General features: G+C 40.0%; 1 long non-coding RNA gene across 1 annotated transcript; it reads right to left on the bottom strand.

Annotated features, from left to right (window-relative positions):
- Nucleotides 1–617: 617 nt before the first annotated feature.
- On the bottom strand, nt 618–26,185 carry LOC120532161. Its single transcript, XR_005634228.1, has 4 exons — nt 26,122–26,185; nt 16,741–16,882; nt 16,347–16,413; nt 618–704 (listed from the first exon to the last, which is right to left on the bottom strand). It is a non-coding gene; the product is annotated as an uncharacterized LOC120532161 (long non-coding RNA).
- Between the last annotated feature and the right edge of the window lie 1,490 nt (nt 26,186–27,675).

Genomic DNA, 27,675 nt, shown 5'->3' on the forward strand with positions numbered 1-27,675 from the left:
CATGTCCTGAGTTGCACCACTTTGTATTGACATAGAGAGCGAGTCCTCCTCCTTTCTTCTTTCCACAGGTACTTGCGTCTCTGTCCGCTCTAACTGTGCTAAACCCGGGTAGCTCCACGTTAGCATCTGGGATGATAGGCGTTAGCCACGTTTCACTAAAACACAGCAAGCTGCATTCTCTGTAGGTTCTGACATTTTTCACCAGCACAGCCAGTTCGTCGATCTTATTTGGTAGTGAGTTTACATTTCCCAGGATCACAGAAGGCACCGACGGTTTATAACGCCATTTTCTCTCAAGTTGTCTCAATTTAATCTTATTTTTTATCTTTGCGCCGGCTCGGCTGCCCGATATCGTCTTCTTACCTCGTCAGGTAAATAAGGAACCACACCGGCATAAGCATTTCTTCTCAGTGCTTTAAGCTGACTACTTGAATAGGCGATTCTCGGAGTGTAACAATCCATGTCAAATAGTAAAATGTAAAAGTGTCCAGGGAGCAATTCCACATAAAAGAAAGTGGTAGAAGTGATCAGTGAAATAGAGAAAAATAGAGATAAAAAGGTAAAAAGATAAAGTCATATACGGAGCTGCTGGAAAGGCTGCCACTCGGATGCGGTGCCGGAAATAAATTAAATACAGGATCCCCTTGTAAGCCACGGCAGGCCAAAACTACTTTCCTTTGCTTCCTCAGCACTATGAGGTCACACTGAAAAAAAGGGAAATGGCAGATTGTTACATTTACAAAAATGTATTTACTTTATATTATTGTTATAATATATATATACTGCTCAAAAGAATTAAAGGAACACTTATTAATCAGAGTATAGCATAAAGTCAATGAAACTTATGGGATATTAATCTGGTCAGTTAAGTAGCAGAGGGGGTTGTTAATCAGTTTCAGCTGCTGTGGTGTTAATGAAATTAACAACAGATGCACTAGAGGGGCAACAATGAGATGACCCCCAAAACAGGAATGGTTTAACAGGTGGAGGCCACTGACATTTTTCCCTCCTCATCTTTTCTGACTGTTTCTTCACTAGTTTTGCCCTGTGCTTTTTACAGATGAGAGCAGGTTCACCCTGAGCACGTGACAGAAGTGAAAGGGTCTGGAGAAGCCATGGAGAACATTATGCTGCCTGTAACATCATTCAGCATGAGCAGTTTGGTGGTGGGTTAATGATTGTCTGGGGAGGCATATCCATGGAGGGTCACACAGACCACTACAGGCTTGACACCTTGGCTGCCATTAGGTATCAGGATGAAATGCATATGTAAAAGGAAATTTTAATGACTATACATTTTGAAGGCTTGAAACTGTTCTCATTTAGTTGTTAAATAGTTTGACATTCTTAACACAAAAGTTACTAAAATCATGTTCTTACGCATTTAACTTGTCAGCTATTTTCTGCCATGCAGCCTCACGAGCTTTGATAATACAGCTCGTGTTCCCCTTTCTAGTTATTATAGCTTTGTAGTCCTCATAGGCTTGTAATAATAATTCTTGCTCCGCCTGCGAAAAAAACGCAGCTCTTTCCTTAGTTTCCATTCTTACTTATCCAGCATCGATTAACAAGGCTGCCTTTTATATCGCGTGGACGCGCACTAGCCTTGCTTATCAAGCTTGGTTTGAATTAGCGGAAATTAAATACACCTGAATTTTGTTCGTGGAACTCAATGAGCCTGAAGTGAACTGTTAGGCTAACTCAAGCGAGGCTATTACAAATAATCCTCGATTTTATAAGCTCGCTTCGTGGAACAGCCCTCTGGAGGGTATTTTTCGTACGTGGATTACTCGTTTAGCCGGATGTAATTGTTAACGATTTGGCATGATCCTGAATCTATCGGTTTTTCTAAACTCTTGCTGGATGTGTTATCATAGCAGCACATCCAAATCCTCAAACCTAATTGATATCGGTGCACAAATTATAAGAGAATTTCATATAGAGAGGGTTTTGCGCGATCGGTAAGATCCTTTATTGCTCCTGGAGGAAATTCTTTTCGAAAGATACCGTTTTAGCTGAGGGGGAATATTGCACCTCAAAGATTTATTAGCACCTTATATTCAAAGTCATACTAGGCGAAGTCGGGCTCTCACAACAACACAGACAGTATGCATTGCTTTGAGTTTTTTTGCAAGCGGCACTTTTTTTTATACTGTAGGCGATGCGGAAAATCTATCTAAAAGTACAGTTTGCCAGGCAATTCGTAAAGTCTGTTTGGCTCTGAAATATTTCCTTCGGGTTTTCATAGTGTTTCCTGGACACCTGCGTGTGCAGACAATAAAAGAAGCGTTTCATGCCATTGCACGTACATGGGTAAAAACACCCACAGTTCCATAAAAAATCTCACAATCAGCCTAACATTCTCATTACCCAGGATTTCCAAATGTGATTGGAGCACATGGGACTGATCAGAGTGGAGTTTGATCAAACATTATTTGGAAAATGTACCTCTTCTCCTAATGAATAATCAGACACAGTGTCTTCATCAAATATTTGACCTTCGTCAATATCTCGTTGGTTAGACACAAGTTCTAGGGATATGACATTCCCTGCAACTGACCCCACAAAAAAAAATGCCCTCAAAAACAGGGCGATGGGCATTTTGCAGGAGAGACAATTCTTCTGCAGGGGTTAGGTCTGGACCGCATGGACCTCCACCTGTTTTTTGCTTGACTGCCTTCTTATTAGCTTTAAAATTAATGTTTTTTATATTATATATGATTCTTTATGTCAACAATTCTTTAAATAGTTATTTACCAATATTTACTAGTTTGAAGTATATTCTTGTACTTCACTTTAACCTGTTCCCATGTTCTCCTTGTGCTCACGTTTGATCTAGAATTATGACATATTAAATAATAATTAATCTGACACAGGAAATGATACGCTGCATTCAGTAAGTACAATGTACACTACTTGGTGTTTAATTTGTCGGCCACTTTTTCCCAGCCGTGTTCTGGTTTGGGCTGCTTTTGCAGTGTTACCCCTTGTGCATATTAAATCTTGAAGTTTTTCATATCCTTCGAATAAAAGGTCCTGCTCCGCTTGTGTAGAAAAACAAATGCGCCCGTTCTTTCGTCATTTTGTTACAGCCTATCAAAGACTTGCTGATCATGTTTTCTAGACTCAATATATATGAGCTTTTCAATCAGCGCGGGCGCGCGCATTCATCTCGGATGATTAGATCCAGCTAAACTAATCTACTACACCGCTGCGTTTGAAAACCCGACATCCCAGATGAGCTTCACCTGCATTAACTCATCCAAGATGAGGCATCTGATCTCAGATGATTTAAGCGACGTACGGAAAATACCCCCCTGCTGGCTGCTTTGTCATTTACATCTTCTTGTTAATAAGGAGCCATTAAAACAGGAAATGTAGCTGTTTAAAATTAAAATAAGCAATTAAGGTTGGGGACTCCTAACGAGGAAGACCACTAAAATGAAGAACCAAAATGTCACTTAAGCAATAAGTGCTTCATCAGCAGTAATTGACTTCTCTTTATGAAGCTGGGTTGGAAGAAAAAGCTGCAGCCACTGCAGGACTGACATTGCCCACCCCTGATAAAAACAATTATTTATTTATTTTATTAATTAATTTATTAATTACGTAGTTATTTATTTATTATGTGCAGCCAATGTCCATATTTTTTAAATTTTGATCCGACATGCCATTTTTTTCAGTGCATGGGAGGAATGTGTGGGTGACGGACAACACCATCCTGGCTGGTCAATGGCAGAGCTGTGTTTCCCCATTCGTACAAACACTCGCCACAACGCTCCCCAGAAGTCGCTCATATAGTCAGCAAAGTCGTTCCTCTGCACTTTCTAAGTGGACAAAAAGGCAAGCTTTATTTCTTTATACTTTATTTGTACTTTTTCTCCTAAAACTACTGCCTCTCTTTTAACACTGCAGAGGACACAAAATTAACTTTATTTAAATGCTGGTAACACCTGTGAGGCACATTACCACACTTACCCAACGGCATCTAGTGCCCCCGACTGACTAATCCAGTGAAGTCGTCGTTGCTCACACATGCGCATTCTAGTCTCTCCTTAGCTGCCCGGTTACATTGATGCTGTGCAAACCGTTCTTGTTATAATAACAATGGTTGGACTTTTTCTGAACAGACCTTGTATGTCACATTTTTTTAAAAAATGTACTGCAGAGACATAACTAAAATTGATTCTACTGTTATCATTCAGATAAAATGCTTTATGCAGATGCAGAACGAACACAGGTAAACACAGAAGTGTGAATGAGGCCTTACTAAAGCAGTACAGTATTCCTTGTTTTACAACAAAAAAAAAATGTAAATTATTCCTAAAAATTTGATGCATCCTGCACAGCAAATTTTAGGGTCAGTTTCATGAAACTACCTGCTTTGCTCATCACTAGTAGCAGGCTATTGATTCTAAGTAGAATTGCTTCAGGAGGTTTTGCAGGACAAAGACATTGATTTTGAGTTCTTTAAACAATTTGGCCTGTAATATTTTAGTCCCAAAAGTTAATCCAGACCCATCAGCATTTTTTAAAACTAGATTTCACTTTTTAAATATTTTTTGAATAGGACAATGGCTCAGTGGTTGGTTTGGCTTCCTATCTGCATCAGGATGTAGGATTTGAAGTTCAGTCATTGTCAATAAAGAGTTTCAATGTTCTCCTCATTTTGACAGAGGCTTTTCTCCAGGTACTCTGGTTTCCTCCCATATCCTAAAGATGTACACTGTTAACTAGCTAACTTAAATTGTCCCAGTGTGGTGAGCAGACAAGATGTCCACTCACTGATTCCCCCACATGTCTCTTTGACAAAAAAAAGCAGATTTAGAATGTGGCTGGAGTTAACTAATCAATATCTTTATCAGTTTCAGCTACAAATCATGAAGATTATCATATGGTTAGATTGATGTTTAACTGTTAGCTCAGGTCATTTATAAGCTTCATTGACAGTGTCATATCAAGACACTCTAGCTGTAAAACTAAGCAGTGGGATTGTCACAAGCATCTCACATGTACAGCAGTCCTCAGCACAGCATTCCTGGTCTGAAAGTCTAAATAAACCTTGGAGTTATACTTGGCAGCAGCCTGAATTGTAAACTAGCATCTCAGTTGAGGCGAAAAGTTCATCCTATCATCTATAATTTGCTGGAGTCTGATCTTCCATTTACATTTCATGCCGTGATTATGTCCTGATTGCTGCAGCCTTTTTTATCAATGGTCTCTCTGTACAAACACCCACAACAGATTACACAAGACTGAAAACACTTATTTGGACCAGCCCAACAACCACAGCATCCCTCAGCTGGCTTGGCTACGTCGGCTTACTTTTCAAGAGCGAAAGATGTTCAAACCTCTGCTATGAACTGACAAAATTAAAGGTTAACTCAAGTTTTAACTTGTCTATTTAACTGAAAACAGCAGTGAACCTAACAACACGACTGCTAGACAAAGAATCACCATAGAACAAACCAACAATGTTTACCAGTTGGTAAAGAAAAAAAAATGATAAGGGAAAAAGCACAAGGGAATAAATGGAAAAATTCCCCTGTGAGAGTCTGTTGATGCAGCTGCCCGGTTCCTTTCCTGTTGGAAGAGGCATCTGTTCTGCTTTAAATTTAGTGTCCCAAACCTTTCACCTTCTTGTCTTCTTTCAACAATGCCCTCAGACTGCCATTGTTTTGTTCTTGGCACTACAATTATGGAATCTGAGAAAACTGGATGTGATCATACAAACTCTAATGTCAGTTCACTGCTGTGTTCAGGAGTTTCATGTAAACCGGGATGACTTCTGCTTGTTGTGTATGGCTCTTCTATACATTTGATGTCACCACACACAACACAACATAACCTTTTAGTCTAGAACAGGACCAGACAGGGTGACTGGGGCCATCCTGCAAAACACTCTTTGGCAAAACATCAATCTTTTCCTCTGTTGACATTTTTTGGTGTAATTAACAGTCCTCTATGACAAGTATATTAGGTGAAGGGGACTGTTAGTGTAGCTTTTATTATTTCCTAAACAGTAAAAGAATCATACATATACCTTATCTACTAACATCTTGCCACTGTACAAAGTCCTTGTTATTAGCAATTAATAACTACAGGGGCATTCTTTTCACCTACAAAAAATGGGAAAGGATGGGTATGGATTGAAGAGCTGCCTTAAGTTGTTCAAAAGCATCCTAACATTCAGCGGCTCATTTCCAATGAGTCTTTTTTCTTAAGTTGGTTAAGGGGGGAGACAATGCCACTAAGGTGAGGAATGAACTTGTGATACTATCCCACAAGACCAAGAAACCTCTGTAGACTCTTTAGATCCATTGCTGTAGTTCCACATGGCAATGGTCTTCTCAGGATCCACCTGCACATATTTGGCTGATCCCACATGTCCAAGAAAGACAAAGTGAGGTTGAGCAAGGTGACACTTCTTCACATTCAGTGTCAACACATTCATTCACTGCAAGACGACTTGTAGATATGGAAAGATGTTGCTCAAAATTGGGAGTGAAGACTACAATATTGGGCGGCACAGTGGAGCAGTAGGTAGCGCTGCTTCCTTGCAGTTAGGAGACCTGGGTTCACTTCCTGGGTCCTCCCTGTATGGAGTTTGCATGTTCTCACCGTGTCTGTGTGGGTTTCCTCTGGGTCAGTGTTTCCCAAACTCGGTCCTGGGGACCCCCTGTGGCTGCAGGTTTTTGTTCCAACCGGATTCTTAATCAGTGACAACACCTGATAACACTGATTTCATTTAATTAGCTGGTATTTTTTTTTCTTTTATTCGACATTGAGAAAAGCACAGCAGCATGATTTTTACATTTATAAGACATTTATAAATATTTGTGCTTTTGCTATAGATTTAAATGCTTAACTCTCTTTTGTTGATTTCATTATACTTTGCCCTTTCTCTGTGCAGTTTTTCCCCATTCGTTGTATCTTAATAATGACAATTTAAAACAAGCAGATCAGACACCCAGGCAAACAACACTGAATAATCAAAGGCTACAACTACTTTAGAGTCAGACCCACTAATTAGTAAATAATGGATTAATTAAACAATTAGAACACCTAGAAAAGTAGAATGAAAATCAAGATGAAAATACTGTTAAAAAGAAAACAAAAAACATTCCTATATAACTACTTGGTACATTTTAATATTTTTTTTCGCAAACTTAGTTTTCTAATTTCTATATTAGTTCCCTAAACACAGAACTTGGGAAATATCAGTTCACTTAATTAGCCCAGGAGTTCAATTAAAAAAAGAAGCTGGTTGGATCAAAAACCTGCAGCCACAGGGGTCCCCAGGACCGAGTTTGGGAAACACTGCTCTGGGTGTTCCAATTTCCTCCCTCGGTCCAAAGACATGCAGGTTAGGTGCATTGGCTATCCTAAATTGTCCCTAGTGTGTGCTTGGTGTGTGTGTGTATGTGCCCTGTGGTGGGCTGGCACCCTACCCAGGGTTTGTTTTCTGCCTTGTGCCCTGTGTTGACTGGGATTGGCTCCAGCAGACCCCTGTGTCCCTATAGTTAGGATATAGCACGTTGGATAATGGATGGATGGACTACAATATCATTGATGTGGACAAAACATATTTTCCCAATAACCCTCCTCAGAAATTATTCCATCAGATGCTGAAAACTAGCTGAGGCATTTTTCATGCCAAACACCATTACATAAAATTGGAACAAATTGTTCAGGGATTGTAACAGCTGTCTTATGTTAGCTGCCTTCTCACATTTCCACCTGTTAATAGCTAATGCACAGGTCCAAGTTATTAAAAATAGTTGCTCCATGAAGTGTTTCTTGGACCTGGGGCATAGGGTAGGCTTCCAAATGGGTCTTGCCATTTATTTACTCTTCAAATGTCTACACAAAAATTAAATGGCCCATCAGATTCCTTTGCCAAAACCACAGGAGCTGCCTGTGCTCTATTATACCCTAAGCCAGCAGTTTTCAAACTTTCGTACTTTGCACCCCATTTCTAACTGGAATAATTCTGCGCCCCCCTGCATAATATAAGATATATTATATGAATAACCCATGATACAACTAACAAAGGTATGATGCTTGTATGGTGTCGCGGTATCCTATCATTTTTACTTCCATAAGATTTGCATGTGTTCGGCTAACTTCGATGAAATATTTGCAATTTATTTTTTTAAAGTGCTTTAATAACTGTTAAAATGCCTTGTGTGGTTTTTGGTAGTAATTCTAATCCCAAAAACAAAAAATAAATTATTTATTCTTATTTATTTTTTATATAAAGAAACAATTAATTAAGTTTTAATTATTAAAAATCACGTAAACGAGGACACCGATGAAGTCAATCTGTGTAAGATGAACATATTTTCGTCTGACAATTATACCGCTGTTAGTTGTATCATGAAAATAACCCAATATGCAGTAAATTATTTAACTCGTTTTGGCAATATTGGCTGCACTGCCAATGTGGTGCAGTTACGTAGCATTATCATTTGATCTACTGTTACCCAAATGTTCACGACAGATACCGATACGTCTCGAATTTTCTAGATTGAAAATACAAGACTATAAAAGCAGCAGCAGCAGCAGCGCCACTCGTCATAGAAACAAACTTCAAATAGAAAAGGAGCTCAGAGTGTCTATCTCGAATATCAAACCAAACCTGGACAGTCTGTATACTTTAAAGCAGGCACATATTAGTCATTAGATCTATGTCTTAGAAATGCTTTATTTTAGTTTTAGTTATAATGCATTCGTTGTGATTATATGCTTGCAATTTTAAATTTGAAATAAAAATGTAAAAAATTAATTTTGATGTATTTATTTCATTTATTAGACACCCCCCTTGTACAGCTTCAGCAACCCCCACTGCCCTAAGCTAAAACCTTGTCAATATATGTTGTTTGATTACTTATTTTTCGATGGCAAACAGGCATTTCATCAAGAGTGTAGGTATCATAGGTTATGATGTAAGTTTCACCAAGCCATCTAAACATCTGTCCATTGTCACAGGAGGGGTCTCACAACTTTTAGTTGGTCAAGGATGCTAGCCAGGTCAATGCTGTTGGGTGCTTCAATTTCTGTTGCATGAAAACCCAGGGAGACTTCCTGTAGTTCTTCAAGAGCCTGTAACAAAAATGCACACTCCCCACCACATACTTGCATGGATGAAAATGAATAGTCATCTTCATGAGTGTCATTGAGTCCAACCCACGTAGGACTGGCAAAGTCAAGTGTAAATCCTGTAAGACATAAGTTTCCATCTTTTAGGTTTCTGAGTGGAGCTGATATTCCATCTGAAGTTAATCTCAGAGACAGGCAGAGAATCTCTTGCGGACTTGATATCTTCTGCCACCAGCTCTTCTATATAAGGGTAAATTGGCTCCATCCATCTACAGCAACATCTATTAACAATCCTCAAACAGGACTGGAATAAACAAAAGGGGTGTCATGCTGAAAATTATAGTGAGCACAGCCTCTGTCTGGTTTCTTTTCAGTTTAATGGGTTTGGAGGGCTGGGTCTCCTTTTTTCCCCCAGTATGGACTTTAAGGATGATGTCACCCAGTTTTGCTTTATCAAAGAGACAACTTTTATCAGGGATTTGACTGAACTTACAACCTTCCTTAGTCCTCCCTCTAGGAGAGGATTACAGGCATTTAAAATCCACCAAACCTCCTCTTCCATTATATCTGGTTGCCACTTTAAGCATAAGGCCCAGTAATCATAAGCAAAGTCCTTAATAGATTGATCAGAAGCATGGAACATGGTCAGGAATTTAAACTCTGACTCAGCTTCATAATCTCCAGAAGGAATGCTTCTTGCAAGCCACTATGGGGCGTACTGCCACCCTGACCCCCGGACACAGACAGGAATGACACTGGTTCACTCAACCCCCATGTTTATTTAAAGTTTATGCACATTACCAACACCACAATATACAGTCCATTCCCTTCCTTGCCACCAGTCCATCTGCCTCCACTCCTTCTCAGGCTTTGTCTCATTCCTCCCGACTCTGGCCATTGAGTCGTGGCTGCTGGCCCCTTTTATAGACCACCTGGAAGTGCTCCAGTTGGTTGACTGCTGAGTTCTGGCTTCATTTCCGGGTGTGGCGAATACGCTGCCCATACAGGCTCAAGTGTCTGTGGGACCCAACAGAGCTTCACCCAACTCCAATTCCCGTGGAGCCCTGCGAGAAACCGAGACACCGCTCCAACCCAGGGGAGTGGCCATCTAGCATCCAGGGGGAGGTATTGCACAGTCCATGGCTGCTCCCACTGAACATATAACGAAGGGGCGTCCCGGCTGGGCTTGGACCCCGGCCGTCTACCACATTCCAAAAATGCCATTTTAAAAGCACTGCAATCAGTGATAGTGTGTTTACAAGCCTGCCACCAGCTCTTCATGGGTCCCTTCAGTGATACACTAATCACCTCCTGTGAGCTCTTCTTTGCTCACAGGAATAACAGATAAACAAGCATCTGCCATCTTCACAAAAGAAACAATGTCTTCTGAAGTATATACTACCTCACTGAGCTTAGGGAAATTGACATGAAGTACGGGAATGGGGAGGCAGGTCTAACTAAAGGAGGTGTGCGCCCCTTCACAAGGTGTAGATTACGCTTGTGCAGCACCCAGCGATTGAAATCTGCTTCTGATATCCCTGTGGAGGTGCTCTTTCCAAAGCTGATCTCACCTTCCTAGACTCTGCACTATATCCTGTTCGAAGCTGGTCACTATATCATCTGCATAATCTTTTATCCTGTCCCACATATGAAATACATTATTTATGGAGGGCATCTTTCTGTGCCCTGTGCCGTCTGCCATTGAAGTCATGCATTGGTCAAACACTTTCAGCCAGCAGCTGCGGTGCTTTGTCACTATCTGCCCTTAAAATGCATGGATTGCAACAAGCTCGTCCTCTCCTGTAACACTGAACGCGCCTTGACTGTAACGTGAGGGCTGAAGACTACCATATTTTTATACAGCAACCCATGCGGCCTGTCAACATTCTGCCCTAACTGCACATAGTGATGCACTTGTGAATACTAGGATGGGTACAAAGAAAAACAAAATATGCGAGGGAGGGTGTTAATATAATGAAAACAGCCTACAGAAAGAGTACCAATATGTAACAAATGCTGTCTACTAAGGGTGACCTTGTTACACTAGGATGCTATGAACCTCATCTCTAAATAAGCAGCAAGAGATAGTGGCACTGCTAATAGCTAGCATGCAGTGCTAAGCATGATGTTGCTAAAGCAGGGACAAATATGATAGGCGCAAAAGTGGTGAATAGTACACCTCTGAATAGCACATCAAGGGTCTTCTCAGCTGTCCTGATGGTTGCCCGACACACATAATTGAGTTATGCTGGTGTTTTGAAAGCTAAGAGAAGCTGTGGACAGAAGAGAATCTGAAAAACTAGCATAGGGGAGTTAATTTCAACTGTACATTTCTTTCAGGTTTAGTTTAAAGTATTTGTTGATCTTTTATTTTATTTTTGAAGTTTTATTTGAATGAGTCAGCCTTTGTTGGTTTTATTTAGGGTCATGTGGTGTAGCGGGTCCACAGCTCACGTCAAAAAGGGCCACTTTTTAAATAAATAATCGCCACACTCGCGGCTTAACAAGGAGGCGTGGTAGTGTGGCTCAAGCAGTTCCCGGGGAATTCGAGATGCGGGTGAACCTCGCTTAAGTGCACAGGTGAGGAGTTTTCCGCATCCGTAATTGTTCCAGGGAGCTGCTGTTCCACGTCCCTGTAATAAATAGAAGCGAGAGGTGGTTAGCGGGGGTAGTTAAGAAAAAAGAGAAGGGAGAACAGGAAAGAACAGGAGGTTGCAGGAGAAGGCAGAAAGCAGGAGGAGAAAGCCGGTGCAGGAGAGTGAGCAAGCACAGGCTCATGTGCAGCTGAGCAGGGAGTCTGGGTGTTTGGCTGGCACCCGAGGAGCAGTAGTAGTGGTCGCTCCAGCTGAGTTTATTATGAAGAGCGGGAGTGACCAGAAGACAGATGACTCGCCGAGTAAGGCCGTGGGAGTCGGGACTTGGGATGTGAAAGCCCCAGCATGAGCACCCTGGTTGCTGGGGAACCCAAGTCGTTGTTTGGTGGAGCTACTGGAGTCAGGGGTCGGTGAGGCGAACCGATCAGCAGAAGCAGGCAGAGCAGGTCAGCTGTAGCAAGGGTGACTCCCCTGATGTATTGCCTGGATGAGAGAAACAGGGGAGTCGCCAAGAACCAGTAGTAAGAAGGCACCGGGCTTTGTTTTTAAGGACAGTTTCCAGCCGTTGTTTTCACCTTGTTGTTTTTAAAGGGATTGTTTTTTTTTCTATTGGATTTTAACCTTCACGATTTCACTTCTGTTTTAATGGATTATTTATTTATTTGAAGGATTGGATGCACTGCACTTTAATTTGAAAACTTTGTTTTGTTTGTTAGGTTTTAATAAAAGCACTTGGCACTTTTGCACCATCCCCTTGCTTCATTGTTGTGCCTCACTGCCTAGCTCATAGGTGACATTACAGACGGTATAGGGTTCAAGGGCTGTCTGAAGCAAGATGGGACCATGTAGCGAACCCATATCGTCACAGGCCACAGACTTGTGTGGGTAATTGTTTTAGGAAGAGTCATCCGATTTCCCCCTCAGTTTATTGCATGGATGTGTCTGATCAGAGCCTGTGCTGTCCTGAGATGGTAGGTTATTTATAAAGCTGAGGCTTCCAACCAGAAATGGGCAGAATTTGTGTGCTGACTAGAGAAAGCAAGAGAGAACGCACATAACACTCCAGCACAGGGAGGCTGAGTGGTACCGTATTTGGCTGCCATACAGGAATGCATTGTTACTCCTATTAGCTAGTAGATGCTTCTGGGTTTTATATTAGGAATCTGATTTTGATTTAGCTAATGAGATTGCCTCAGAACTGATTATTTTGTTATTTTTGAAAGCTGGTTTATTTAGACCAGACTCTAAATAGTGGGTAGAAGTCTTACATTTTGATTTTGCTTATCCTTACTTTTGTATATTCATCCATCCCTTCATCCATTATCCAACCCGCTATATCCTAACTACAGGGTCATAGGGGTCTGCTGGAGCCAATCCCAGCCAACACAGGGCGCAAGGCAGGAAACAAACCCCGGGCAGGGTGCCAGCCCACCGCAGGGCACTTGTATATTCACGTAAGGATTATTTTTAATTTAAAACACCTTTGATTTTTGCCCATTGTCTTTCTCTTTACTGTACATATTTGGATCCCCTCATAGTGTTCCTTGTTTTTGAGTGACTGTTTCGAATAAACCTTCACTTTTTTGTGATAGAACGTTTGTCATCATTTTTAACGTGCACATCCTTCTTGATTCATCCATTAATCTTGGTCCGGATCTACTAATTGAGTGTCTGCCTCGGCAGGTGGCTGGTGACATACGCTTCTCTACCTGCTAAGGTTCAGGTAAAAGGATCAAAAAAGGCCAAGACCCTCTCTGCACTTCATTCTTCCCTTTCCTCTACAAGAAATCCCTTGAAAATATACAAACACCATCAAGAAAGCTGTCTAAGGTTTCATCCATTGTAATAAAATATAGATGAAGACAAATAATATAAAACAACACAGTCAACAAAACAATCCCCACAAACCTCATAAAAAGTCTATTGCTTGATTCATTTTTATAGATAACTTATAGAAACAGCTCAGTCAAAACAAGAACAAAAAAGCCTGGTTTACAATTTGAAGATGGTGAGCGTGAAATGCAAAAGGTCCAGCTAAGCAGGTAACAACGCCTGTTCCCCAGGCGTATATCTGTGACATGAAAACTGGTATTGCCTCACTGGGTTTGACTTTGGGGAGCTCCCATTTGCTGCCATCTAGAAAGGGTCTTTCTCCAAGCTGCCAGCTAAATGAGCTGCCTGAGGTGGCCACTTTTCCAACTGCAAACCTCTCTAAAATGACGATCAGCCAGTTTTTTGCAACCTGGGGTAACTGCTGCCAATACATCTGCCAAATTTTGGTTTTGGAGCAAACTTGTTCAAGAAGGTACTTTTTGTAGTTGCCTGCCTTTCTTCCTCTTCTTCTGGCCTTTTGGTGGTGTCCATGGCAACCCCTAACATCTGCCAGGGCATAATCACAGTAAGGGGCTGTTGTTAAGCACTGCCGCAGTTTTCCCATATAGCAAAGCAACAAAACAAAACAATGGCACAGGTAACAGAACAAAAAAATGCCCTATGTGACAGTGCTGCTATCTAAACTGAAGACAAAGGCATGTGTCAACTTTGTAGCATCCTCTAAAGACATAAAGGACCAAACATGTGCTGTATCTCTTAAATCAAAAAGGCAGTTCTGGTGATACAGTTAATATAATATTTAAAATTAAATTCTGAATCTAAAATAACTCTGCAGGTTTACTACTTATTTCTAGTTTTTCTAATTTTTAAAAAAGTATTCAGACCCTTAATTCAGTACTTTGTAGAAGCCCCTTTGGCAGCAAATACAGCTCAAGATCTTCTTGGTTAAGTCTAGATTTGGGCAGTTTACCCCAGTCTTCCCATCAGATCCTCTCATGCTTAGTTAGATTTAATGGGAAGCATCTGTAAACATCCATCTCAGGTATTTCCACACGTGTTCTGAGTTAAACTCTGGGATGTGGCTGCGCCACTCATGGACACACAGTGACTTGTCCTCAAGTCACTTCCGTGTTGTCTTGGCTGTTTGCTTCGGGTCATTGTCAGACTGAAAGGTGAACAGTCGCCCAGTCTGAGGTTGTGTACACAGTGGTGCAGGCTTTCCTTAAGGACCCCTATGTATTTGGATACATTCCCTTAATTCTGACCAATGAATTCTGACCCCTATAGCATGATGCTGCCACCACCATACTTCACTATAGAGATAATAATGATAATTCTTTGCATTTATATAGTGCTTTTTCTCACTACTCAAAGCACACAGCAATTGCAGGTTAAGGGCCTCGCTCAATGGCCCAAGAGAGCAGAGTCCCTAGTGGCATCTATGGGATTCGAACCGGCAACCTTCCGAATGGCAGTGCAGATCCCTGGCCTCAGAGCCACAACTCTGCCTATTTAGGGATGGTATTAGGCATGTGATGAGCAGTGTCTGGTCTTCAGCTGACACAGTGCTTGGAGTTTTACCCAAAGAGTTCAATTTTTGCCTCATCAGACCAGAAATTATTTTTCTTCATTCTCTCAGGGTCTTATAAATGCCTTTTAATTAAGAGTGGCCACTGTTTAGGTACTCTATATAAATATAAAGGTGTCATTGATAGGTGGTCTTTCTTCCAACAGGTTCTGCCATCTTAGAAGAGGATTTCTGAGGCTCAATGATTGAGTTCCTGGATACCTCCCTTCTTACCTGGATGTCCAGCTCGAGGAAAAGTCCTGGTGATCATTTCACAATTATCAAGGTCACTCTTCTCCTGCGAACACCCTAACCCTTGTCCTGATCTGTTCTTCACAACAATTTTATTGCACGGGTCTACAGAGAGTTCCTGTTCATGGCTTGCTTTTGCCCTGACATGCAGTGTGAATTGTGGGATCTTATATACACAGGTGTGTGCCTTTCTAAACATTGTATAAGCAGTTAAATTAGTCACGGGTGGACTCCAGTCAAGTTCTAGAAACATCTCAAGGAGAATTCAAGCAAACAGGATACACCTGACCACAATTTGGAGTACCACTGCGGAGGATCTAAATACTTATGTAAATAACAGATTTCAGTTTTGGATTTTTAATAAAATTGCAGGCCTTTCTGAAAGCATGTTTTCACATTGTCATTATAGGTTATTTAGTGTAGATTGGTGGATACAAATGGAACATTTATCCATTTAAAATTAAATCTAAAACATGGTAAAGAGTGCAGAAAGTGACAGGGCCTGATTACTTTCTGAATGCATTGTATACTGTATAAAATATTTACCATATAAATATATATTTATAAATAGTTTGGCAAATTATTAATAAATTCTTCATTATTTCTAAAATGTATACCTGTGCCAAAAAAAAGAAGAAAAATTGGAATCAGATTTCATGTCATTTCAACAGCTCTGTACCTTGAAGCTAAGGGAGCTATGGATTTCACAAGATTAAACCTTCACTATCATATTTTTAGAACTTCAGTGCCACTCAACTCAAACAAGTGAAAAGCTGGAGAGTAGAATGAAAACAAAATTGTCGAGAAATGCTGTAAGACAAGAAGAAAGATCAGAAATAATATTATGACCTGCGGTCTTCTTTTGAAATTTCAAGGGGGTTAGGGTCTGTTTCGCTATATGAAATGAATGTGAAAGGATCATCAGGAGACAGAACTGCTTTGAATGAGATCAAACCCTCTTTGCTCAAGGTCAGTGCCATATTCCAAATTGAACTTACCAGTTGTCACTGGAAGGAGATTGCCTTTTGAGTGGCCTGCTGTGCAAGATGAAAGTAAATAAAGTACCTGTCAAGTGAAGAACATGTCATTTAGTGCGGTTCAAGTTAAAGATAGTTTAACAAGAAGTGCTTTATTGAAATATCAATTCAGGACAAGCAAAAAAATATATATCATTTTAATTTTAGTTTTACTTCTAGAAGCATTCCACAAATGTTTCAGAACAAAACTGTCTTAAAAATTAAGTTTTGCTTGCAGCTAATTTTCTTTCCTCTTTCATTTACCTGAAAAATATGACCTAATTAAATTGGACCCAATTTATGCAGCCTGTCTGCCTTTCTCTTACACTGTGTCAGCAGACATCTTTAACAAACAGCTCTGTTTTATTGCACTTACCTAATAAACCTGAATCCAATGTCCTGAATTCAGTGTTTTCTTAGGTCGTGCTATGTAGCTTTGTCATCCTCAGAAATGTCTTGCTCAGAGGGGTACATTGCTGCTGTTTGAGGATGCACATATTTGGACATGGATATTCTGCCTACATAAAGAAATCCAATATGAGAGACTTTTACCATTATACCACCACCAGCATGGGCCATGAACTCATGGAGTATTTACCATATCTTAATTCCTCAGTGCGAATTAGTAGGACTTGGGATTCATCATACCAAGCGCTTGTTCAGTCCTTCATTCTCTCATGGCTGTGTTTCCTAGGCCATTAAAGCTGCACCATGTTATTTTTGCTGACAGAATTCTAACTCTTTTGTTTGTCATGTGGCCAGATTAATGATGGAAATGTGTCCTGAACTTTGACCCCTGATAATGTCTATGTCTTTAAATAAAAATGTAGCAGAATGGAAGGGATCTTAGGCAGAGACAGTTCATTTCAGCATAGAGCATCCTGCCATTTTGAGAAACTCGACAAGACTTGCTCTCGCAATTTGAAAGACTTTTAGATATGAAGATTTTGACCATTTTTGTTTGTTTTTGGATGCTTTCGCTTCTCTTTTAGATAACATTCCTGTTTTTAACCACTTCCCTACTTTTTTGGTTTTCGGAAACCTTTGCTGCATTATTTTTGCTTCTGCTGTTTAGCACCATTTGCTTTTTTTCCCTTTAAACTATTCTTTAGATAACAACCTTGTGTTAGTTATTCACCATGCCTCTTCTGATGTTGCTTCATCTTAAGCTGCACACCAACCAGGGAGTGTGCAGCCAGCTGAACTTTACAGCTTGAGGTTAGGTACAAGGAGCTGTGCTTGACATACCCCTGCTGTTCCAGCCATGTCTGGTCAGTGTGCGCCTGACTAAAATGTTGAACTCCTTCTGTCTTTTCTCATTGAATGTACTGGTAAAATAAATTAAAGTAAATGTTCCCTGATTTCCCTAGCTATCCATTCGTTCATCCATCCCTTTTCAAACCCAATTAAACCAAGTCAAGTTCATTGGGCTCTGAGTCTGCCCATCAGGGACAATGCACTGGAACTGAAGGCTATCACAAGGCATACTCATACACATGCCCACACTTGAACAGTCAGCATGGGTTCAGAAGAGGGAGGTCATGTTTTACTAACATGCTGGAATTCTATGAGGTGGCAACAAAAGGATATGATAATAATAATTCTTTGCACTCATATAGTGCTTTTCTCACTACTCAAAGCTCAGCAATTGCAGGTTAAGGGCCTTGCTCAAGGGCCCAACAGAGGAGACTCCCCTTTGGCATTTACAGGATTCGATTGCCAGTGCAGATCCCTAGCCTCAGAGCCCAACTCCACCTGATTGGAGTGTTCCCAGTTGGAGTGGATCCAAGTGGAGCATATGATATTATTTATCTTGACTTTGAGACAGCATTTGATAAGGTGCCCCTTGAGAGGTTGGGCATCAAATTAAAAGAAGTGGGAGTTCAGGGCGATATTTTTAGATGGATACAGAATTGGCTCAGACACAGGAAGCAGAGGGTGATGGTGCAAAGAATCTCTTTAGAATTGGCCAGTGTTAAGAGTGGTGTTCTACAGGGGTCAGTTCTAGGTCTGCTGCTATTTTTAATATATATAAATGACTTAGATAAGAATATAAGTAACAGGCTGGTTAAGTTTGCAGATGATACCAAGACAGGTGGATTAGCAGATAATTTGGAATCCGTTATATCATTACAGAAGGACTTGGATAGCAAACAGGCTTGGGCGGGTTTGTTTCAGATGAAATTTAATGTCAGTAAATGTAAAGTATCACACTTTGGAAGTAAAAATGTTAGGTTCGAATACACAATGGGCAGTTGGAAAATCGAGATTACACCTTATGAGAAGGATTAAGGAGTCATAGCTATCAACTTCCTGATAGTGTTCAGAAGCTATTAAGAAGGCTAACAGAATGTTAGGCTATATAGTTCAATGTGTGGAGTACATCCAAGGAGGTTATGCTCAACCAAGCAGTGTGGTAGACGGTAAGACTTTAGGGACTTTCAAAACTCGATTTAATGTTTTTTTGGAAGAAATAAGTGGATAGGACTGGTGAGCTTTGTTGGGCTGAATGGCCTGTTCTCGTCTAGAGTGTTCTAATGTATTGACTTACTCAAATGTAGCCAGCGTAGAGTGAACAATTAACCTGAACTGCATGTACAGGGAATGTAAGAGGACCAAAAGGTGAAAGTCAGAATATGGAGAGAACTTTCAAACTCCACACAGAGTGTGACTGGGTTTGAACTGAAAAGACATTCTCTGGGTGCTGTGAGACAATGTAGCACTATTCAACCTAAGATTTATTTCCTCTTCTTCACCCTTCATGTGACTGTGATGTGATTACTCCTGCTAGGCGATTACTGCAGGTTAGCTGGGCAAAGCACAAAGGGCCTAACCAAGGCCCCTGCCTGACAGTGCCATTTTTCCACAGCAGGGATTGCTCAACATGTGCTTTTACTTAAAGTAGATTAACCTATGAAACTTGTCTTTAAATGCTTAACACACTGGTTACTGCTATCAAGTGTGCATTTTATCCAGATCTATAGCAAGTTTTCAAGAATAATTGCCTCTGGCATGTCAGAACAACATAAGTAATAAGGCATAGGTCAATTGCACCACCACCCCCCGGGCACGTGACTGCCCTTTACTGCAGATTGTTCAAGTTAAATTAATGAGGTAAGTATGAATGTGGCTCATGGAGATTACTATAAAACAGCAATTAAATATACTGTTTCAGATGTAAGGCATGATAACTGCTGTTCCATTTGAATGAATTCGTTTGACCTTTGGGCCCACGACTTCTTGTATTAACCCATTATTCTACTAATTCTTGTACTATGTAAAGAAAAACAAGCTACTAAATGTAAATGTCTGTACAAAATGTATAAAAATAAAGTTCATGCTTGGTATTAATACATAGGTGGAATAGCAGACAATTTAAAATTAGTCAAATTGCTACAGAAAGGTTTGCATATGGTGTTTATTGATTTGAAGAAGGCTTATGATAGAATGCCACGTCAAGAGGTCTGGAAGTACATGAGAGAGAAAGGAGTAGCAGAAAAAGTATGTGAGGATTGTCCAGGATATGTGTGAAGGGATGAGGACTCAGGTTAAAAGCAGTGTTAGGGTAACAGACAATATTCCAGTTAGAGTAGATCTGCACCAGGGATCTTCTTTAAGACCTTACCTCTTTGATCTGCTTATGGATGTGCTGAGTCATGGGATAAATGACCAATCCTCTGGTGCATGCTTGTTGCTGATGACATTGTGTTGTGTAGTACCAGAAAAAGGAAAATGGAGAAGAAGCTGGAAGAATGGAGAAGGGGTTGGGAAGATAGAAAGTTGAAGATAAATGGAAAGAAGGCAGAATATATGAAGTTTAATGATGATTAAGATTCAGAAGTTAGTCTTTAGGGAGAGCTATTGGAAAGACTGGATACATTTAAATATCTAGGATCAGTGGGAGCCTAAGATGGAAAATTAAATACAGAGGTAATCCTTTGAGTGTAGTGTGAATGGAACAATTGAAAGAAGGTATCAGGAGTATTGTATGATTGAAAAATTAAGGAGAAGGTTAAAAGAAAGGTTTTTAAGACATCAGTAAAACCAGCAATGATATATGGAACTGAGACATGAGCAGTGAAGAGAACACAGGAGAATTAATTAGATGTGGCAGAAATGAGAAGTTGAGTTACAAAAAAACAACAGAATAAGAAATTAGACAGACATTCGGAGGTACAACAAAATTGGGGGAGATATCTAAGAAAGTACAGGAAACTATGTTGAAGAAGTTCGGACATGTGAATGAATATGTGAACAAAAGGGTGATGAGAATGGAAGTACAGGGGAAGAAGAAGTGAGGGAGGCCAAAGCAGAGATGGATGGATAAAATAAAAGATCTGAAGGAATAGGTTCTGACTGAGAAGGTGGTGCAAAGCCAAGCTGTGTGATGAAAGTTGATCAAGCACATCAACCTCACACAGATGTGGGAAAAGAAGAAGAAAAAGGAGTTAAATCATTACAGGGGGACTTAGACAGAATACAGGCTTGGGCATATTTGTGGCAAATGAAATTTAACTTGATGTAAGGGAATGAAAATAATAACAAGTAAAACTGTTGGATTTGAATGCGCAATGGTAGGTCTGAAACTTGAAAGTACACCTTATGACAAGGATCTAGGAGTCATAATGGTCTTGTCACTATCAATCCCCAGATAGTGTACAGTAGCCATTGCATCCTGCAGGGGGCTTGCTACCTGGGAATGGGTTCTTTTGTGATTGTGGCGTGTTACTTAACCTGAATCTATTTAGATCTATACTAATAAAAGGCAAAGCCCTCACTGACTGACAGACTCACTGACTGACTCACTCACTCACTGACTCATCACTAATTCTCCAACTTCCCGTGTAGGTAGAAGGCTGAAATTTGGCAGGCTCATTCCTTACAGCTTACTTACAAAAGTTGGGCAGGTTTCATTTCGAAATTCTACGTGTAATGGTCATAACTGGAACCTATTTGTCTGCATATACTGTAATGGAGTTCAACTGGATGGCCGTGGGGGACGGAGTATCGTGTGACATCATCACGCCTCCCACGTAATCACGTGAACTGACTGTGAGCGCAGGACGTAGAAAACAAGGAAGAGATCCAAAAAGCGCTGAAGAAAACATGCATTATACAATTGAGAAGGCAGCGAAACAATAAGAAGCGAGTGAGTGAAGCATATTCATGAGTGCAGCTACTGCGGAAACAAAGCACGGTGTAAACCGTAAGTTTAAATTAAGTTTATAGACCCGCTCCCACTGCCGTTTCTCATGCGCAGTGAGGCATACAAGTATATTAAGGACTGCACCTACTTCGGAAACAAAGCACGGTGTAAACCTAAAGTTTAAATTAAGTTCATAGACAGGCTGCCGATGGCGTTTGTCATGCCCATGACTAATGCAGGATACAAGTTTAATGAGAGGACGCAGGGTATAAACGAGAGTTTTGATCACTTTGTAACAAAGTTAAAATTGCTGGTGAGGGGCTGTGCACCAATACTCACAGAAAAATCCACAAGTTAATACACACGCTGTCTCTAGAGTTTCTCCACACTCTGAATCCTCCAGGCACTACTTACAAAAGGTTACATTGACAATCATGTTACGTTATTTTTAAAATGTTTCCTTTTCTTAGCACAAGCACAGCTGAGAATCTTTGATGCATGTGCTCCATAACGCGTTAAAAAATAACGCATTTAATCACACTTTGCATTCCAAGCAAAGGGGAAGTTCTTTCAATGCATGATACTGTGGAAACAAAGCACGGCATGAACTGTAACTTTACATTAAGTTTATAGACACACTCCTGCTGCCGTTTGTCATGCCTTACCACGAATGACGGTATTCGCGAGATACAAGTTTACTGAGAAGACACGAGGTATAAACAAGACTTTGGATCACTTTGAAACGGAGTTAAAATTGCTGTAGCAAGAAACTGAACGAAACGTTAATGTTTTACTTTTAATAACTTATAGACTACATTTTATTTTTTTCCCTTGCACTCAGTGAGTGAGGCCAATGGGTGATCAGTTATATATACATGAATGACCTCCAAAGAGCGCGGAGACTTTTGATCACGTCAACGTGTCTGCAAAAAGTGGCGTCTCCTGACCTGCAAAAATACTATTAAAGTCAAGCAGCCTGCGTTGCACGTATACTCTTAACACTGCAGAGGACACAAAACTAATTTTCTTTAATTGTTGGTGATGCCGGTAAGGCACATTACCAGAGACAGAAATTTGGACGTTCACATAGAAAATGTGATTTCTATACCACAGCCGTCGTGTTGCGCCTTTCAAAAGGGATCTACTACCGAGAGATGATCCATATACATTTTAGCTGCTGTTGGTACTACTTACCTGTTGTGTTATACCGTCTTTAAAATGTAGTTTACCCAAAACCATTCCAGTAGTGCTCAATGTATCTTTACTTCTTAAAACGTTAATGTTTTACTGTTTAATAACTTATAGACTACTTTTTTTTTTTACTTGCACTCAGTCACCACAGCTATACACACACATATAGACACATACATATACTGTATATATACACATATATATAATATGTGTGTGTGTATATATATGTGTGTACAGTAATCCCTCCTCGATCGCGGGGGTTGCGTTCCAGAACCCCCCGCGATAGACGAAAATCCGCGAAGTAGAAACCATATGTTTGTGTAGTTATTTTTATATATTTTAAGCCCTTATAAACTCTCCCACACTGTTAACATTATTAGAGCCCTCTAGACATGAAATAACACCCTTTAGTCAAAAGTTTAAACTGTTCTCTATGACAAGACAGAAATGACAGTTCTTTCTCACAATTAAAAGAATGCAAATAGATCTTCTTCTCTTCAGGAGCAGAGAATTTCAGAGGGAGAGAGAGAGAGCTCAAAGAAAAGCAAACAATCAAAAAATCAATACTTGTGCTTTTAAGTTTGCCGCGGCACGTTAGTATCTTCTAGGCAAACAGCCTCTGTGCAAACAGCCCCTCTGCTCACATCTCCGTCAGGCGCAGAGAACGTCAGAGAGAGAGAGCGAGATTAAAGCAACAATCAAAAAATCAATACATGTGCTTTTGTGCTTTTAAATATGCCGAGCACCACAATAAAGCAGCATTTTTAGAGGAGCGTCAGTATCTTTTAAGCAAACAGCACCTCTGCTCACAGCCCCTCCGTCAGGCGCAGAGAATGTCAGAGAGGGTGAGATAGAGGCAGAGACAAGCAAACAAGCTCCGCGCGGGATGCATATCTTATAGCATTGAGGAGTTTTAGTTAATATGTAATACATGCTCTGATTGGGTAGCTTCTAAGCCATCCGCCAATAGCGTCCCTTGTATGAAATCAACAGGGCAAACAAACTGAGGAAGCGTGTAGCATAAATTAAATGACCCACTGCCTGCAGAAATCCGCGAACCAGCGAAAAATCTGTGATATATATTTAGATGTGCTTATATTTAAAATCCGCGATAGAGTGAAACCGCGAAAGTCAAAGCGCGATATAGCGAGGGATTACTGTATATATATATGTGTATGAAGCGTGGGTATTTTGATATATATATATATATATATATATATATATATATATATATATATATATATATATGCCAGCAACACTCATAACAATGACAAAACAATTACATTGTCAATCATGTTACATTATTATTAAAATGTTTCCTTTTCTTTCTCATTACTTCTTTAACACACTACTTCTGCACTGCGAAGCACGGGTATTTTGCTAGTATAACATAACAGACAATACCCCTCCCTAGTGATACGGTGGTAACAAATCACATTGGAGAAATAACTTAACTTTGTTTAATGTCAGCTTAATAATAATAATAATTCTTTGCGTTCATATAGTGCTTTTCTCACTACTCAAAGCGCTCAGCAATTGCAGGTTAAGGGCCTTGTTCAAGTGCCCAACAGAGCAGAGTCCCTATTGGCATTTACGGGATTCAAACTGGCATCCTTCCGATTGCCAGTGCAGATCCCTAGCCTCAGAGCCACCACTCCGCCTTACACTGCAGATGGTACAAAGACGAATGAAGCCAGTGACAAGACCCACTTGGGAGTGGGGGCCCAAGTAGTGGAGTCTGTCGGTGTTGTCACTGCAGATGCGGAAAGCATTCTCAGGAAAAGTTGGTGACGTCTTCTATCCATTCACTGGCTTCAAAGGTGTGCTGGGCAATGTTCCAAGGCTTTACACTCTTTTTCTATGTCTAGGGCCCCCTCAGACAAGCATGCATTTCCAAACAAGGCAGTGCTTTATCTGGCTATGTGTCTGCTGCACCACATGTGAGTAACAAAATCAGGTTTTTATAAAATAGACATTGCACAGAGCACAGTGACATATTAAACCTACGCTTACAGCCATTAAGAAGGCTAATAGAATGTTAGGTTATTTAGCACGATGTGTGGAGTACAAGTCAAAGGAGGTTATGAGGTTATGCTTAATGTTTCATAATACACTAGTGAGACCTTTGTATAGTTTTGGTCTCCATACAAAAAAAGACATAGCAGCACTAGAGAAAGTCCAGATTAGCTGATTCTGGGACTGAGTAGTATGAGCTATGATGGGAAATTGAAGGAGTTAATTCTTTTCAGTTTAAGCAAATAAACATTAGGAGGTGTAGCCTGATCAAAGTGTTTAAAATTATGAAAGGAATTAGTACAGTGGATCCCAGCTGTTATTTTAAAATGAGTTCAACAAGAACACAGAGGCACAGTTGGAAATTTGTTAAGGGTAAATTTTGCATGAACGTTAGAATGTTGTTAATGAGAACCACAGGCACATGGAAGAAATGATCAAATAGTGTGGTAGAGAGTGAGAATTAAGGGACCTTTAATACTGGAGTCAACGTTATTTTTGTGAATTGAGGTGAATATAATTGGTGAGCTTGTTGGGCCATAGAGCCTGTTGTAGTCCAAAGTATTCTAATGTGCTCCACATGTGACAAGTGGCAACTTGTCTCCTAGGCGATGGGCTCCAGTCACATGAAGAGAGTAGGCTTAGAGGTGCAATGGTTGGGAATGCTGATAAACTAGAACTCCTGGGAACATCTTTGACTCCAGAAGCTACTGTCTGGAAATAACTTCAAAGTGAAATTTAAACTCATTTAAAGAAGATTAGAGATAGTAGTGGCAAAGACTTCCTGAAGAGAGTGTTCAGACGAATAGAAAAATGGAGAGAAAGACAAACACAGAGAGGAAGGAAGAAAGTTGCAAGGAGATTGTAGTCAAGTAATTAAAAGTATTAAAAAGTATTAGACTGGAAGCCCCTAGGCTTTTTGTGCCACCTGCTCCTCTGACTTACTGGGGAACTCTGAGCTGCTAGTGCGATAAAAAGAAGTTTGGTGGTTTCATATTAATAAAAGGGTTGTTCTTTGTTTATATTGTATCTACTGTACGTTTACTTTGCCTGGGTGTATGATCTGCAAAAAAAGCACATTCAGAAAATTAATCACTTGATGGATGTTTTTTATATTAAACATGTGCAATAATATTACATGTTTTAGCCTACAGTTTATTTGCCTTACATTTTCCATTTTTGGAATTTGGTTGACACCATCTTTATAGCTGTAGCTGCGTCAGAGGGAAGAGGAGATTTTAGTGCCAATCTGCAAAAGTAATTTTTTCTTTAGCAGATACTGAAATTCATACATTAGCGCTCCATTCATTTAGGAACCGATTGGAAGTTTTAAAAATCTTTTTTATAGTTAAAAATAGCGTGGTTTTTTCACCTCATCCCTTCAATCTTTATATAATTTAGGCCTACCTTTTTATAACTCCAGGTACTGTATGTGGATCTTTGAGCCGAGGATGGTGAAATCTGTTTTTCTCGATAATCTGTCTTCACTTTAGGCTCCAGCCCTTAATGGCAGTCCTAAATTGGATTAAATGAGTCACGAAGAAGTTGTGTTTTCTTTATATTAGTATGCCTGCAATGTATGTTCCTCTTCTGTCTTGATCATGTGCTGTTTCAGCTTTTATAAAGTGGTGCTATCAGCATGTTTGAAATTTTTCCACTAATTTCCATTCTACCCTGTTATCTCCAATCCAGACTTCCTTAAAATATGTTTAGTATACAGTACAGCTAGGGTAATGTGATAATTGATGATAGCCTTGGCAAATCTCTTTTCCAGTTTTTACTGTTTTAGTTTCTAATTTCCAGCTATGACTATAGCTGCTTGACTGCAATGCATGCTTTTCAGCAGGCAAACCATAAATGTATTTCATAGTTTGATGAGATCAGCATGGATAAACACTTAACCAACATTCACGTTTCAACTATAAAATGTACAGTTTAAACATCCATCCATTATCAGACCTCTTTAGCTAAGTTATGCTTGCTGGAAGCCAGAACATATCCCAGCAGCTTTGGACACAAGACAGAAATCAGCAGTAAATGAACAAGATACATTTACACACATTGTAATACATCATAACCTGTAATAAGAGACAGGTTATGCAAGAAAAAAATGAAAAATGTCAGGTTACTGGCTTTTCTCTAATGCCAAGTTATTATGATTCACACCAGGAAAGGCAAGCAGAGTGAATCAAGGTAACCAGGGGTCTCATTTATAAAACTGTTCATGGATTCCAGTGTGGAAAACAAGAAAATGCGCATACCGAAAATAAATAAATAAATAAATCTTGGCATATACACACTTCTACACAATTTACCTTTATAAATCACAATCATCTTATAAATGTGTGTATGTGAACATGCCTCAAACTCTGCCCGATTGCCACCTTGAAACATCCATATATGGGCTATACTGATGAACCTCATACATATGCAGTCATGACACAGCAGACCTTAACTGACTGGTAGAGCAGCCTCCCTCTTGACGTATTGTACTGCGTTCCACAACTGAGTGTGCCAAGAGCTTAAGCAGCATTGTAGAAAGGCATGAGGCAGTAACATCTGAGCAGCTACTCATTATCATCTAGCATATTGTAAGGACATGATTGCTGTTATAGTGAATAGTACTGGCCATATGAAAAGCTAACGGCTCAACCAGTAACATTACCAACAAGCCATTCACCAGGTACAGTACCATCACATCTGCCAAAGCTACTCTGCCTCAAAATAAATGAATCACAGGATGACCCAAGCCACAGAGCCACGACATTTGTCAGTCTTGTCTTGGGATCACAGATGGCTTTTGTATTAATGGAATGCAACTGCTTATGATTAACAAAAATAGCTTTGTTCTCACTAGGTGGTCTTATTGCAATATGAGAGCAGAAAAGTGAAAATGGAAAAAAGGACACCTGTACAAATTTTCTTTTTATTTTGACAACAACCTGTTATGTTTTATGCATG

Source organism: Polypterus senegalus, chromosome 7 (genome assembly GCF_016835505.1).
Source record: "Polypterus senegalus isolate Bchr_013 chromosome 7, ASM1683550v1, whole genome shotgun sequence".
Taxonomy (NCBI): Eukaryota; Metazoa; Chordata; class Cladistia; order Polypteriformes; family Polypteridae; genus Polypterus; species Polypterus senegalus.